The 16,556-nt window shown below is 45.3% G+C and overlaps 1 pseudogene; it reads left to right on the forward strand.

Annotated features, from left to right (window-relative positions):
* The first annotated feature begins 14,893 nt into the window (after nt 1–14,893).
* LOC144269346 (solute carrier family 25 member 3 pseudogene) lies at nt 14,894–16,336 on the forward strand (annotated as a pseudogene).
* The last annotated feature ends 220 nt before the right edge of the window (nt 16,337–16,556 follow it).

The raw sequence follows: 16,556 nt of genomic DNA on the forward strand, positions 1-16,556 counted from the left end.
ACAACCACTAGCTACAATGTCGCAACTGAGCCTGCTGGCCTTTCTGCAAGGAGGAGCAGTTGAGCTCTGCTCCCAGTAAGAGGTAGTGTGCATAGATCTCAGTGCTGCTGGGACAGCAGCAGGTGAGGGAAGAGCAATGCTCCAAGGATCTGGGCAAGAACAGTTCTGCACTTTCCGGCAGCTGGCATCCCCAGCACTGTGGGGCCCAGAGCTACTCTGAGATAGAGCCCTCCATTCCAGCAGGGCTAAGTGGGCAGATCTCCTGCTGGGGATGGAAGTAAGCACTGTGCTGGGGTTGTGAGTGCAGCATGTTGACTTTCGTCCCTTTTCTATGCATTTGCAGGTCCAAGATGTGACAGTGAATCAGTGTGGTTTTGAAAAGAAGACATACAGGGCCAAGTTTGCAAAACCATGACTCCTGATTCTGCACAAGCAACCGTTTGTGGGCACATCCCTTGCATTTGCATGTACAGATTGGAGAGTAACACACCTGATTTACACATGCAAAAGCAGTGGTTGCAAAAGGGTATTTTTGGCCATAAAAGCGGAATTTACTTGGGGTCCTTTTAGGGTTGCCAGTATTGGTAGGACATATTCCTGGAGGTTTTTGTCACATGACACAATCTTTAATTAAAAATGAATCTTTAATTCCTGGAGACTCCAGGACAGTCCTGGGGGGTTGGCAACTCTGGGTCCTTTCTGCCTTTCATTTAAAAGGCAATCTTCCCTTTTTGATACCCACAGTTACCATCATATTTTGCATGCATCTTATTATACTGGAATCATTATTTCAGTTCCTTTTTGCAAACTCAAATGTATTTTTCTTGAACAGGAGAGAGAGTCTCACTCCTTCAGTAGAAAAAATACTGATTTCCCATTCTGTTTTTTACAATGTTCATCTAATCCAGCGTATCATGACGAGGGCAGAAAGCATGTCTAATTCCTCCAGCCATCTATCTCTCTTTGTAATAATGCTCTAGTTTCAATATTGCTTGTAAAACTACCCGTGTTGTTACTGTTCCACTGGGTTAGCACTAGTATACAGTAGCCCATTTTCAGGGCAAAGCTAAACCCCAGGCAATGGAAGGGAGAATACAGCAAATCTTTTTCAGATGAGAAGAGTTAACCTTGTGACCTTGTGGTGAGTCAGTGGCCTCTACGTTTCCTTCATTAAAAGAAAAAACTGTTTAAAGTAAAGCAACAGTTAACCATAAAATAGTCCTTCATTTACGCATCAGCTTCAAGAGCGTTGTCACAAGGTGAAGTATGTATTCTTGCTGCTTTGTGAGAGTTTTAATAAGCAATAGAATATGTTTCAAAGTGACACAGATCCTTCCTTGCAGGGCTTGTATGCACCTCCCACCCCCTCTGGGTGGAAATCGTAACAAAAGCTGTTGACTTTGAAACTAGTCTCCTGTCAGACACTTAGGAGCTTTTGAAAATGTCATTCTAAATGACTTTCATGTGTGAGTTCCACTGGGTCTTCCGACTTAGCTTAGGGAAAATTTTCAAGAGTGCTCAAATGACTTAGACGCCTAAGTCCCATTGAAATCTGAGAGTTAGGTGCCTAACTTGCTTAGGCACTTTTGAAAAGACAGCTATTGAAACCTTTAGGTGCCCAACTAGCTTTGAAAATCTGGCCTCAAAAAGTATGTCTACACTGCAATAAAACATAGGTTTGTCAGGCATCCAGTTTTTGACCGGAACGCCCGATCAAAAAGGGACCCTGTCGGAACTGGTCCGCACTGCTGACTGGGCCTTTAAAAGTCTGGTTGGCCGCCTGCAGCAGGGCAGGCAGGGTGCCTGCCCACCTCTGCGTGGCTCCCAGGAAGCTGTCAGCATCTCCCGCTGGCTCCTAGGTAGAGGGGAGGCCAGGGGGGCGCTGTCCCCGCCCCGAGCTCCAGCTGCGCAGCTCCTATTGGCCGGGAACCCCAGCCAGTGGGAGCTGCGGGGGCACCACCTGCAGGCAGGGACAGCACACAGAGCCACCTGGCTGTGCCTCCACCTAGGAGCCAGAGGGAGATGTCACTGCTTCTGGAGCCGCCTGAGGTAAGCACCGCCTGCACCCTGTGCCCCATCCTGCACCCAAACTCCCTCCCAGACTCCGCACCCCCTCCAACATCCCAACCCCCTCCCACAGCCCCCTCCCACACCCTGAACTCCTAATTTCTGGCCTTACCCTGGAGTTCGCACCCCCAGCCCAGAGCCCATACCCTCTCCCACACTCCAACCCTGTGCCCCAGCCTGGAGCCCCCTGCCACACTCCAAACCCCTCAGCCCAGAGGCCCTTCCTGCACTGCAAGCCCCTCATCTCCAGCCCCACCCCAGAGCTCGCACCCCACCACCAGAGGGAACACCTCCTCTCGCACCCCAACATCTTGCCCCAGTCCTGTGAAAGTGGGTGAGGATGGGGGAGAGCGAGTGACAGAGGGAGGGGGGATGGAGTGAGCAGGAGGCAGTGGCCTCGGAGAAGGGGCGGGACAAGGGTGTTTGGTTTTCTGCAAATAGAAAGTTGGCAACCCTAATAAAATACCCACGTCTAGCCCATGTCAGTTGACACAGGCTCACAGGGCTCAGGCTTCAGAGTTATAAAATTGCAGTGTAGACATTTGGGCTTGGGTTGGAGCTCAGGGTCTGGGACCTCATGAGAGGGGAAGGTCTCAGAGCCAGGCTCCAGCCCGAGCCCAAATGTCCACACTGCAATTGTATAGCCCTGCAACCCAAGCTCCACAAGCCTGTGTTAGCTGATACAGGCCAGCCATAGGTGTTTTATTGCAGTGTAGAAATACCCAAAGTCACTTTGTCTACACTGCAGCCATAAGCCCTGGGTTAGTAGAACTTGCATTAGCAGACCCTGGTTTTGTTAACCTAGGGCTTAAGTGTCTACACTCACTTGTAAACCCAGGTTAGGCATTGTTGAACCCTAGGACCCAACCTGGGGCTCCAGCACCTACACTGCATTATGAGGGCCCGAGTCCAACCACCAATATCCCAGACTTCCTAGCACCTTCCCAAAATGTGGCTACTCTGTGTGGGAAAATTTAATAGTTCACCAAAGTTAACTATCTAGAGGGCAAAGAAAGTTGGCCTGTGGGATGCTTTTGGTGGACTCCCAGAGCACAATTTCAGGGGGGCTGCAACTACACTGCAAAGTGACAGGGCTTGAACCCTGGGTTCTAGCTTGACTCAGGCCCGGACCCTCCACCTCTGTGGGGTCCTGCGACCCTGGGTCCAAGTCTTGGGTTAGCACGATTTGTGTTTAGACCGAAGAGGGGTTAGGCTTGAGCTTGAGTTCAAACCCTGGGCTATCAGCAGTGCAGACATAGCCTTAGACATTTTTGAAATTTTTACCCTTAGGTCCCAGTTCGGGCGAGAACTGAAGCACACGGTTAACTTGACTTCAATAGGATTTAAGCACATGCGCAAGTGATGTCCTGAAGTACTGTTTTCCTGAATCAGGGCCTTAGAAAGATGGAGGATATTTCTTTAATTATTCTTAACATTAATTCTACTCTATAGCAGTTTTTTGGCAGATTCCATATCGTCCGTCTCAGTGTTGTTACCATATGTTGTGTACATATGCAGATTTACCTGTAAAGTTAAAAAAAAAAAGTATGTATCTTGCCTTAGATACATAATACATCCAAATTCATTGGGATACTAAAAAAGTAGAGGATATTGGTGGGTTATGTACATTTGCTATGATAAATGTTCTCTCAGTCACATAATATTAATATTCAGGATATTTAATCAAGCATATTTATTTATTTCTCTTATCCCTCAAGACAAGCTGTGGACATTAATAGTTTCTACATAAATAAAACCAGACTTTCGAAAGCTTTGAACATTTTTCATTTAAGTATAGAAGAGTTATTATACATTCCATATAATTTGTTTCAAACATGGCAAGACTCTGTAAAGGGGTGAGTTTTTTATTTTCCTTGTGAGATGAATATTCACTTCTGCAGACAATTTGAGGAATCCTGCTATTCCCAATCTGCTATAATTTTATATATACATTTTAATTAGATACCCTATCACACAGAATTAACAAAACTACCAGACAGAGAAGATAAACACCCAATTTGTCACAAATCTGAATATAATGCAGAAATCCATGTGAAAAAGTTGAGCTGGATTTGGCATAAAGACTATTATATGTTTGTTGGAAAAACAGTAAAGCACAATAAAAAAATCCTGTTTTCCCCAGAACTGGCTTTTAGATTTACTTCGATATGTGGAGTAAAATATATAGGAACCATAGCACACAGTATATACAGTTAGCATTTTGTAGTAATATAGAGTTTGCTAGAATGATTATTTTGCCAAAAATAAAGAGGAGGCAATCTAGAAGTTTCACAGTATTGAAATCAATAGCAATAATGTCTGTATTTCCCTCTGACTTCTGTACTGTGTAGAGTATAAAGCATGGTTTTGGTACACAGATAATTCTGTATGGAGATCTATGGGCAAAACACAAAGAACAAAAACAATGCTCTTGCCAAAAGAAAGGAACAAATCAGGAAGTTGGTTATCATCAAATTAAATGGCAAAAACAGTGGATTTTTTGCCCTCTCTGACTTTCCTGCTAATATTATATGATGTAAGTATATTTTTGGCATGCAAGTTGTTGTGCTTAGCTTTGGGATTTCTGAAGTCTGTAGCACTTCTCAGAGCTATAATAATGTTATAACAAGATGTATTTAGCAGATGAACATTTGTAGCACATTGCCTTTTTTCTTTAAAAACTGTTTTGGTGATATTACTAACATGCAAAAAAACCAAGTGAAAGCAACTCATTCTTGCACAACCCTTGGTTCTATACTGAAAACATTCGCAGACTCGTTTCGCTGTAAATGAGCACATTTTTCTATTAAGGCCAATTAAGTATACCTTTTAAATAGTTAAGAGATTCCTTATTCCTCTTCTTCTGTATGGCAAGAGAGGTGATTAGCAACGTTCAAATAACCAAGTACAGCTCAGTGAGCCAATGTGTCGCTTCAAAAGTGTCTTGTTTTAAGTCTGAGATGACACCAGCAATCAGTCAAAGCAGGCACTGATTTACAATGTGTTCCAGTTTGCAACTGGTGTCCACAGTCACATTGTGTCTCATCTTCCAGAAGTGCAAGAAATGACAGCATCTGCCATGTGATGTTCTGAAAAGATTCAGTGCAGACCATTATTTCCAGGGTAGGTTGAAGCCTGGAAGTTCTTTCTGTGGTATCAGCAATCAGGTGTTTGTTTGGCAGGGCCGTTCCTAGCTATTCTTGGTCCTATGCAGCCCCCCCATGAGGGGGGGCAGGCCTCTGCGAGAGGGCTCCAGGCCTCCGCCGGGGGCGGGGGGCTGGCTTGGGGGACAAGGGGTAACCACCCCCCAGCACTCACCAGCAGCGCAGCTGGAGCAGAAGCGGGGGCCCTGGGGAAGAACTGGAGCAGGGGCTGGAGCAGCACAAAGCTGCGCAGGGCACCAGAAAATTTGGTGCCCCAAATTTCCTGGTGCCCTACACAGCTGCGTACTTTGCGTATGGGTAAGGCCGACCCTGTTGTTTGGGACATTAGCATTATTCCATTGTGCTTCAGGATTGAATTAAGATGCTTTAAGAGCTTTTGTCTGATCCAAAAAAAGGCTAGCAGGATTTCATGTGTCTTTAGAAGGTTCCAGAGATCCTAATTAATTGGTAAGTTCCAGGTTGGTCATTGTTTGATTGTACTCATGTTTCTGTGTGCGTCCCTCTGGATTTTGGGTGGGGGTATATGTGCCAGAGTGGGCAATCATTGGATGGGTGTTGATTATAACGTTCCAGTTATAATTCTCATTCTAGTATTGAGCTGCACGTCCAGAGATTTGGTATGTGAGCTGCCTACCTAGACTGCTGTGAAATATTCAGTGGCTGAGTATATCATTGTTTGAGTCAAGGTTCGAAGAGTGTGCGCATATGCACCCCATGTTCCTGTGAGTTTCCAATTCGGCCAGTCTTTATTTTTATCTTTTTACATGTCTTTTCCAGATGACCTTTACGAGTCAGGCGTCTGCCCAAAGTCACACACAAGTATTTCAGATAGGGCTGATTTTGGATCCATTGATTGAAAAAGGTGATATTAAGTGGCTCTTTGGCAGCTTTGTTGTTTAGGTAAAAGGCTATTACCAAAGTCTTTGAAGCACTGGGATGGAGCTTCCAGCACTGAAAATATTCCACCACTATCTTGAGGTCAGTTGAGAGGATGTCGCTGATGGTGGTGAGGTCTTTGCTTGTACCCACAAGAGCGATGTCACTGGCATATATTAATGTATGCAAAATTCTGCCAGGTAAGTTACTGTTCTAGATGTTGAATAGTGAAGGGGTCAGCATGGATACTTGAGATAGACAATCACTGAGGGTGCATGCTTTGCTGATCTGCCAGTTCAAAAGGAAGTGGCATCTACGGTTGCTCAACACTGTGGCTAGGAATTGCATAGTGCTGCGGCATCTGATGAGCCTTGATGCCTTGAGCAACAGCCCATGTCTCCATACCAGGTGGAAGGTGATGGATAAATCTATCAGAAGATATGCAGAAGTTGAAGACAAGGTACACTGTATCATCCGAGTCCAGAAAACTTTGACTACCTCACCTTCTTATCCAAGCTGTCACAAAACACATTCATAGAATATCAAGGTTGGAAGGGACCTCAGGAGGTCATCTAGTCCAACCCCCTGCTCAAAGCAGGACCAATCCCCAATTTTTGCCCCAGATCCCTAAATGGCCCCCTCAAGGATTGAACTTGCAACCCTGGGTTTAGCAGGCCAATGCTCAAACCACTGAGCTATCCCTCCCCCCATTCCTTAGAACTATTGCAAGGCCTATACTCCTTGCGGGCAGCTGGAAACAGAAGCACTGTTAAAAGAATGTGAAAAGAGTGGTGAACCAGATACCATGAAAGAACTAATAGTCATTGAACTCTGCCCACCTGAAGAAATGGAATGAGACAGTGAAGGGTCCTGACTTCACACATACCAGTTACAAAGTCTAGGCATGTTTCTGTAAGCTTGATGCTGCTAACCCAGTAAAACACTGTCAACCAAAAGTGATGGCTAATGCTGTTGCCTCATACCTTCTCTGTAATTCAAAGACGAAAACTGACAAGCTGACTAGATGGAAGATTCAGAAAGAGCTCCTTCTAAATGTCTGACATAGCCCCACCCCTTTATTGTTATCTTCTCCATATACTATAGAAAAAATAAACAAGGCTCCCATGGCCACTAAAAGCAAAAGAGCGGCTGGTAAGGACAGCATTTATCCTGAATTCCTCAAGGATTTGGGGCCAAAGGGACAAGCCATGACTGGTAGACCTATTCGCTAACGTACATTTGATAGGGAAGATTCCAAAAAGCTGGTGTGAGGTGATATTCGTTTCCCTCCTCAAATGTGAGAAACCATCAAATGATGCCCGATATCACTCCTCTCCACAACTTACAGGTGAATGAAGAGGGTTTTACTGGCCCATTTCATCCCTATCTTTGAAGCCATACTGAGAAAGGAATGGGCCGGTTTCAGACTGGGGCAAAGTTGCCGCGATCAGGCTCTCACCATTACTAGTCATATTGAAGCTGGCTTCCAGCGGAAGTTAAGAGGTAAAGATAAAATCCTGTTTTTAAAATTTCTGTTTGTATGTTGGATGCCTCCGCTATGTCTTGCAATAAGACATTGATGGTGCTATAGTAGCAGCTTTATTATTAGCTATTCTTCATATTCATCATATATTACAGTCAATTAATCCTTTGTTTACAGCTATTAGATATGGTATAATTGAGGTAATGACATAAGAATACATGTGGCTGCCCAAGCAAAGATTTTTGAAGTGTACTTGCCCTCCTGTACACCTTTGAGATGCTCACCACCACTCTTGCCATATCCTGCGCCTCGCTGCTATCCATCCTAACTCAAGTACCTTGACTCCCAGGATCCCTGATGGGCTGGTAGATGGTCTCCTACCATCACTGATTGCTAGTGTCTTTGCTGGCTTCCTGCGCTGGTAGATAAGCTTCTGGGCTAATTTCCTGATCTCCTTACTGGACGGCAGACAGGTCTTTCAGCCTCCCTTCTGGACCAACACCCTGGCTGAAAGAATGAATGCTCTAAACCAGCAAGGAACATCAGAGCTGCTCTTCCTGTCCTGTTACTAGAAGGCAAGGCTTATTCAGATCCATTCCACTATCACTGGGTTACATGGTTCTCCCCTTTACAGATAGGAGCTGTAATGCCTTCTTCTTGGCTCTGTTAATAAAATGAGTCATCTCTGATGGGATCCCTGGACTTAGGTTCCCAAGCACTTGATTGGTCAGTTGCTACTTGACTGCATTGAAGTTTCTCTTTTCATAAGTGATGTGATATGGAATATGGGGTGAGGGAGCAGAACATTTTAGGAAAGGAAAATATGAATACGCCAAACAGCAAGGTATTCTCAGCACAATAATGTTTCATCAAATAGATATTTTTCACTAAATCAGTGATTCATTTATGAATCATGATATTCAGGTTCAATGTGGATTTTCTTTGGTTATCATTTCTTACAATTCTTTAAGGACTAATCAGATCTATGTTTTTTCCAGCTGTTAGCTACATGCATACATTACCTCCCTTTTCATTTTTTTATTATACATTTGATACAGTTCAATATGAGAGAATGCGCCACAGACACCATAGCATTGTATCAGAATAAATGCAAACATTATAATGACATTTACAATTGAGGATGATTTCTCCTTCTGTGGGTAAATGATCTACCTCTCTACTCCAGATCTATCTTTTTTGCAGACTAATATCTCAGACTGTTTCTCTGACATCTTCTTGTGGATATCTAGCCATCAGCTCAAGCTCAACGTAGCTAAAACTGAGCTTGTAATCTCTCTGCCAAACCCTCTCCACTACCTCCTTTCTTGATCACCGTGGACAACATCACCATCCTGCCTGTCACTCAAGCCTATAACCTGGGCATCATCTTTGACTCAGATGCCTCTAGGTCCCCACATCCAGGCTGTCTCTAAAACTTTATTCTTTCTGCATTACATCTCTAAGATACTGCCTTTCCTATCCAGTCAAACCGCGAAACCTCTCCTCTGGGCTCTTGCCATTTCACATCATAATTACTGCAATAACCTTCTCCCTGGCCTTGACAAATGCAATCTTGCTCCACTGATATCCATTCAGAATGCTGCTACAAAGATCATTTTCCTAGCTGTGGCTTTGACCATGTCACCTCTCTCTTTGCATCCACTGGCACCCCCTTCTCTAGCACATCAAACATAAGCTTCTATGTTCACTTTCAGTCTTTTACAACTTATCCCATACTTATCACCGCTTAGTCATTATTGAGATGTCAACTGCTGCCTACAATTGGCCAATCATGCCAGCCTCCTGGCCCACTTGTTAAATTTTCAGACAAGTACCTTTGTGCTTTCTCCCATGTTGCCCGTCATGATTTGGAGACACTCCCCGTAAACATCCATAAAGCTACCTCATTATCATCTTTCAGATCTCTCCTTAACACTCTTCTTTTCCATAATGCCTACATAAACATGACATAGTCAGGCTGCTGGTGTGCTGAGATCACTGCCTATCATGCTGACCAATGCTGTCTCCTTGTTGCCTTGTAAAGGAAGTATTTCTTCACACAATGCACAGTCAACCTGTGGAACTCTTTGCCACAGGATGTTGTGAAGGCCAAGACTATAACAGGGTTCAAAAAAGAACTAAATAAGTTCATGGACTATAGGTCCATCAATGGCTATTAACCAGGATGGGCAGGAATGGTGTCCCTAGCCTCTGTTTGCCAAAAGCTGGGAATGGGCGACAGGGGATGGATCACTTGATGATTACCTATTCATTCCCTCTGCGGCACCTGGAATTGGTCACTGTTGGAAGACAGGATACTGGGCTAGATGGACCTTTGGTCTGACCCAGTATGGCCATACTTATGTACTTCCATCTATCTCTATCCATCAGCTATCTCTCATTTTGTACTTAAATTTTAAGCTCTTTGGGGAAGGGTCCATCTTTTCATTTTGTGGAGCACCTAGCACAATGGGGTCCTGGTCCATGATAGGTCTTCTAAGCATTATGGTAATAGAAATAAATAATAACAGTATTTATGCTCCTCAGTGCTTTGGAGCATCTTCCCAGTAAAGAATCTTACAGGTTCCTTGAGTGCTCATGCTACATCCCTTAATATAGCTACAATATACAAATACTGATACAAGATAAAAACGATCCTGGGGCAGTTCCTCAGTGTGTGTAGTTCAGTGTAGCTCTATTGTCTTCAGTGGTGTTACTCTAATTTACACCAGCTGAGGATCTTGCCCAGGCATTTTAATACAAATTCCTTCAGAAAGGCAACATTAGCAGACATTGACATAAAGAGAAATTGCAATTTTGGAATACATCACTCTCTTTTTGCTTCAGATTATACACAGCAATGACATCTGCTCAAAGCCATCCTAATTTAGATGTGTCAGAAATTTGGTAGGATTTAGCCCTGATTCCAAAACACTGCCTGACAATCAATCTTCTGCCCTGAAAAATAAACACACTTTTAATCCAGAGTCCTCATTCTCCTTCCTCTCAGCTATAGTTCTTGTCAACTTACATTAGACAAGAATACCACAAAATAAAATTTAAATACCTCCAAACACCACAAAGGCACTTCATGCAGAAACAACAGTACTTGCGGCATCAAGCAGGCTGGCCATCTAGATTCATCTGTGCTTAGCACCTATCTAGTGAAACTGTCATATCACCTTGTCAGCAGGCCCACAGCAATGGTTATAGATGGGTCAGTGGGTAGGCAGCTGAAAGACTACTATAAACATCAAATGTATTTGCTGAGGGCAGGATTCCAAGCTGGGAAACTGTTGTAAGTCCAGTACTTGTACACATAAAAACGTAAGAACAGCCATCCTGGATCAGACGAACACTCCATCTAGCCTAGTATCCTGTCTTCTGACAGTGGCCAATGCAGGGTGCCTCCGTGGGAATTGGCAGAACAGGCAATCATCCAGTGATCCATCCACTGTCATCCGCTCCCAGCTCCCATCCCTGACCATCCTGGCTAATAGCAATTGATGGACCTATCCTCCGTGAACTTACATAGTTCTTTTTTTAACATACTTATGGCATGTACGTTGATATGTGATTATCTCTCTATCTCAGAGCTGAATCAGTTTTGAAAATATCTGAAATTTCTTACATAGTATAAAGTAAAGTAATTTAGAAACTAGCTCAGACTTTCACCTAAGAAACACTTGGGCAAGAGAGAGAAATTATAGCAAAGTCTCCCTCCCACTCCTTACCCACTCCAGTTTGAGCACTTCAGATATATTCTATATTAAACCAGCTAAAAAACACAAAATGGCCAAATAGCAGCAAACTGATCATGTAGAGTACCACGCACATTCTCGGTACTTAGTAAATAATAAGCTAGACAGAGCACATCCAAGACTCTAGGAAACAAGATAGGGGGACGGACTAATTAATGATCAGAGGTATTTTCCATCTCTGATGTCTATTTTCTATATTTAAATTCAAAGCACATTTTAACACCAACTGATTCCAGTCAAGTCTAGTCTGTGCTGCATGAATCCAACCCAGGAGTTTTCTTCTCCCTTTCATGTTGCCAACATAAAATGCCTGCTCTAGACAACTACAGCAGAAACTTCCCAATTTATTTGCATTTGTTGGGGTATTTTTGTGTTGTTTTTTGCTGGAGGGGGTGTCTGTAAATTTTAAAATAATAACACAGCTTAGGAGAAAGTGCCCAAGTGCTGTATTGGGTAATCAGAGCTCTGCTCCCATCACAGACTCATTTCCCGCCTGAACATCTTTGCAACAATGAAATGTGCTGATGAGCTACCTTGACTGGATGTTGCAGCTACAAAGTCCATGAGCATGATGTAGAAATTGAAAAAGAAAAATAACTGCGGCACTGAACATAAAATGCACTCACCTGACAATGTGGCCCCCTCTCCCCTAGGGCCACTGGTAGACCAACAGTGAGTGAGAGATACTGGTATGGACCAGTAGCAAATTATCATCACCCTGGAGGCAAAAGGGAAGCCAAGGAGGATACATCTACTTGCTACCCCCAGCTCTGTATATGATTGAAAAATCACAGTTTAGCCCATTGTAACCAGTGGGACTACTTGCAGAGAAAGGTGCTATGCATCGTAACGGTTACAGAATCAGGTCTTGGATTATTATCTTAGAACCTGTTACAAAAAGTGACTTTGAATCATAGAAGTTTAGTTTGACCATCTCCAAAAAATAAAAACAAAAGATTGAAAATCATGTCAGAATCACCCCAGGAGCTGTGGGACCCAACTGTCACAAAAGGTTGCCAGTTGCTACAGGGCTGTGCTGTTGGAGAGCTTGACCTACACAGCAGTGACTCCCCCAGGAATCCCCCTCTCTAGCTTTGTCCCTTCACCAGTGGAGCTGTCTCTCAGGGCAATGAATAAGACCAGCTCCTCTGAAGCACTAGTGCTTTGGGCAGCTGTATAAGCCATCCCCACCACCCATCAATACAGCAGCAGAAAGAAATGAAAAGGCAGCAAGCTGCCTAGCAGCAGTACTCAGACTCTTCACACATCTCGTAGAGTTAAGTCACAAATTTAACCTATCTGTGTGAAAAGCTTTTATACTCATGCTTCATTTCCTCTCTATTTATATTCATATTAAAAATCAGGAAATGAAATACAAGGTCAGTAGTGATCAGAAGCCATTGCCTCCTGCTGGATGTTTGGTGATTTATGTGTAATGGTCTCAATCCAATTTCTAGTGAACATCTGCCTACCTTACAAAACCAACCAACCAACCAAAAACCTTACCAATTAGTTCTAATTTGCATCTGGACAGAGACCAAGAAACCAATGGTCATAAGGAGTAAATTCTTTGAGTCCAGGAGTGGTTCTTCCAGGGCAGGCATGAGGCACACTAAATCTTCTCCAGTTCTCTTTGCATCCCCAAACTGCCAGTAAAGTCAGTGAAGTTCTGGGTGTGTAAGGAATTCAAGCCCATAAATAAAGCATAGCAGAGAAGCTTACATTGAAGATATTGTATTCTAAGATCTCCTTGGTAGGGAGTATTTCTTATTCTGTTTTTGCATAGCACCTAGCACAATGGCCCTTGATCCTCCGGCCCTGCTGTAAAACAAATAATAAAATAATAATAAAAAAGAACAGTAACAGAAATTAAATATAAATATCGACTGCTACATAATATTAAGGGTCTGAATTGTTCTCATAAAGGCAAGCAAACTCAAAGCTGATTCTGCAGGTCAGATCTTTAGCTGCATCAGAGCTCAGAGCTGAAAGAGGTGGGGAGCACAAGTGACTGTTACCCACCTTTGTGCTCCTTTGATCCTTGAGACCAGTTCTTCCCCCTGTAAAACTTAGAGCAGCTTCAGAGCTGCTCTAAATTACACCTGGCTGCAAAAAAGACTGTTTTACAGCCAGGGACTGCTCAAATGCAGCAGGGTTCCAGTCTTCACCTCTTCGATAGCTCTGACATGCCCCTCATTCTGGGGTAGTGAGAGGGTGGCATAGAGTTTGTACTGTGGCCCTATACAAACAGTGGGGGTTCCTCTACACCAGGGGAACCCTGACTGTTTTGAGTTGCCAAAACAGCATTGCCAAGAGCTGGGATCTGGCCCCTCCATTCTCAGCCCATCCTGTTGGGAGGGGACCACAATGCTCTGGTCAGTTTTTCGGTATATATTTCTTCATCCTTTTTATATAAAAAACAAAAACAAAAAAACTTTTTTAAGCTGAAAAAATTAATTAAACCCTTGAAATGCTGAATGGATTTCTATTATATCTGTAAAGCTCAGGATATTAACTAGAGTATCAAGGTGAAGTGAGGCTGTTCTGCTCTTACTGAAGTTCTGAAGTAATCAGTACAATAACCCCAAATGAGTTTGTGTATTTGATGGATGTTGTATAATTGGATGTAAAAGGCACAACATGCTGCATGATAAGTTATGGCCAAGCAATATGGTTGGCAAAGTGATGGTTAAAAAATGGCTGTGATTGACCACAGCCTGTGACTGACCCCGTAGGAATGGTCTGGTGGGACCTGTCATTTCTATAGACTTGGGGCTCCAGATCAGGATGGATTGCTATACATTGGGACCTGCTGATTCCATGGGCCTGGACACTAGGATCTCAAATGGACCACAGCAGCTGAGAGTTGTCTCACATACTGATGCTGGGTCCCACTGTTGTAGAAGAGTGTTACAGCTGAAGTCCCAGAAATTTGGAGATTTTTTTTATGGAAAACCCTTGTTTGCATATTTGCAAGTGATATTCATCACTTTATTTCCACAAAAATCCCCCACCCTCACTCCACCAACCATTTCTGCCTGCGCCTCCCCTTGCGTTTTCCCTGTAGCCCTCAATTTGGGTCTCCGCTGTTTGCCATTTCGGTGATACCAACAGGTTCTCCTCTCCCCACTCAACTCTCTCCCTGTCCACCACTTCTCTCTAGTTCCCTACATCTGCCCTCAAGTTTTCTCCTGTCCTCCCCATCTCCCCTGCCACACTATGCTCCCTGATGCCGCATGAGTCATGGAGCATGAGCCCCCTACCCACCCAGGGCCATAGAGATATGGCTAGAGTGGCTGCCGACACACTGTCACCCTGTCCGTCATGCTGGCGCTCTACCCATGCTTGTGGCGGCCGGCTGGGCTACACTCTAGGCAGAGTCTCTATGGTTAGAATCCTGTGGCCTCCGAAGGGCACTGGCAGTTGGAAGGAGCCTGAGGCAGGAGGCCACGACAACAGCCCCAGAGACACGCAGCACCCCCCCCCCCCCCCGCCACATCACACCAGAGGAGACGGCAGCAGGGCCCCTCCACACCCCAGAGATGGCCCAGCCCCCAGGGGACCCAGAGGGGTGCAGGCCCCAGAGCAGCTGGGAAATGGGCAGCGGCCCGGCCTCCCCTGCTCAGCATCCAGCCTGGCTGTGGGCAGCCGTCTTCCCCACACTCTGCAGCCTGGGGAGGGGTGACAGCAGTGCCGCCCTCCCTCAGCACAGTGACCTGAGCAGCCAGGAGGAGGTGCATCTAGGGGCCCCAGAGAGGAGCAACAGCAGCACTGCCCCTCGTCGTGAGCGCCAGTTCCGGCTATGGGCGGCCGCCTTGCCTGCCCTCTGGGGCGAGGAGGAATACAGCTGCGAGCATGGCTCTGCGAAGTATCTGGCCCTGTGCGGCCTGGGTGGCGTGGTGAGCTGCGGCCTGACCCACACGGCTGTGGTGCCACTGGACCTGGTGAAGTGCCGCATGCAGGCAGAGCCCAGTCGCTACCGGGGCATGCTGCAGGGCTTTGCTCTCACCGTGGAAGAGGAGGGGATGCGTGGCCTGGCCAAGGGATGGGCCCCCACCTGCGTGGGCTACTCCATGCAGGGCCTCTGCAAGTTTGGCTTATATGAAGTCTTCAAGCTGCGCTATGCTGACATGTTGGGACCTGAGCGAGCCTACCTGTGGCGGACCAGCCTCTATCTGGCCGCCTCAGCCAGTGCTGAGTTCTTCGCTGACATTGCTCTGTCCCCCATGGAGGCAGCCAAGGTGCGAATCCAGACACAGCCAGGTTACGGCAACACATTACGGGTGGTTCTCCCCAAGATGTACCTTGAGGAGGGGCTCTGGGCCTTCTACAAGGGGGTGGCTCCGCTCTGGATGCGCCAGATCCCCTACACCATGATGAAGTTTGCCTGTTTTGAGCGCACCTTGGAGGCCCTCTATGCCTATGTGGTGCCCAAACCGCGCAGTGAGTGCTCCAAGGCTGAGCAGCTTGGCGTCACCTTTGTTGCTGGCTATGTAGCTGGTATCTTCTGTGCTATAGTCTCCCACCCAGCTGACTCTGTGGTGTCTGTGCTCAACAAGGAAAAGGGCAGCAGCGCTGTGGAAGTCCTCAAGAAGCTGGGCTTCATAGGCGTGTGGAAGGGCCTCTTTCCCCGCATCCTCATGATTGGCACCCTCACAGCCCTGCAGTGGTTCATTTATGATTCAGTCAAGGTCTATTTCAGGCTCCCTCGGCCCCCACCACCAGAGATGCCTGCATCACTGAAAGAGGGGTTTTTCTTTAAGTAGATTCAGCCCATAGATGCTGCATTGTGAGTTAAGTTCCTGCTGCATTGTACTGTTTCATTTGCGACTCTGTGGATCTGTTTCAGGCTCCTGGACCAACTCCCATCTCAAAAAGCTACCTCTCCAGATAGAGACTGAGGGGAGTGGTTAGCCTTTTCCCACAGACCTTGCAGTTACACTGTCACTTCACTATATAGTTCATTCTGCCAATTTCAGGTTCCAACCATCATCGTAGATGCTTCCATCTCTGGACTTTTGCCTAGACATGAATTTACATTTGACAGCTCTGTTAAAGGTCTATTTCTGCAAAGGCTTAAATCTATCAGTATGCGGCTCTTAATGTTTGTGTTTATTTTGTTTGCTGTGGATAGTGACTCTGAAAACTTTGAAACACAACAGAGTCATATTCCCCTGTTATAGAGAAAATTGACATGTATTTTAA

This window comes from Eretmochelys imbricata, chromosome 8, assembly GCF_965152235.1.
Source record: "Eretmochelys imbricata isolate rEreImb1 chromosome 8, rEreImb1.hap1, whole genome shotgun sequence".
In the NCBI taxonomy this organism is placed as follows: Eukaryota; Metazoa; Chordata; order Testudines; family Cheloniidae; genus Eretmochelys; species Eretmochelys imbricata.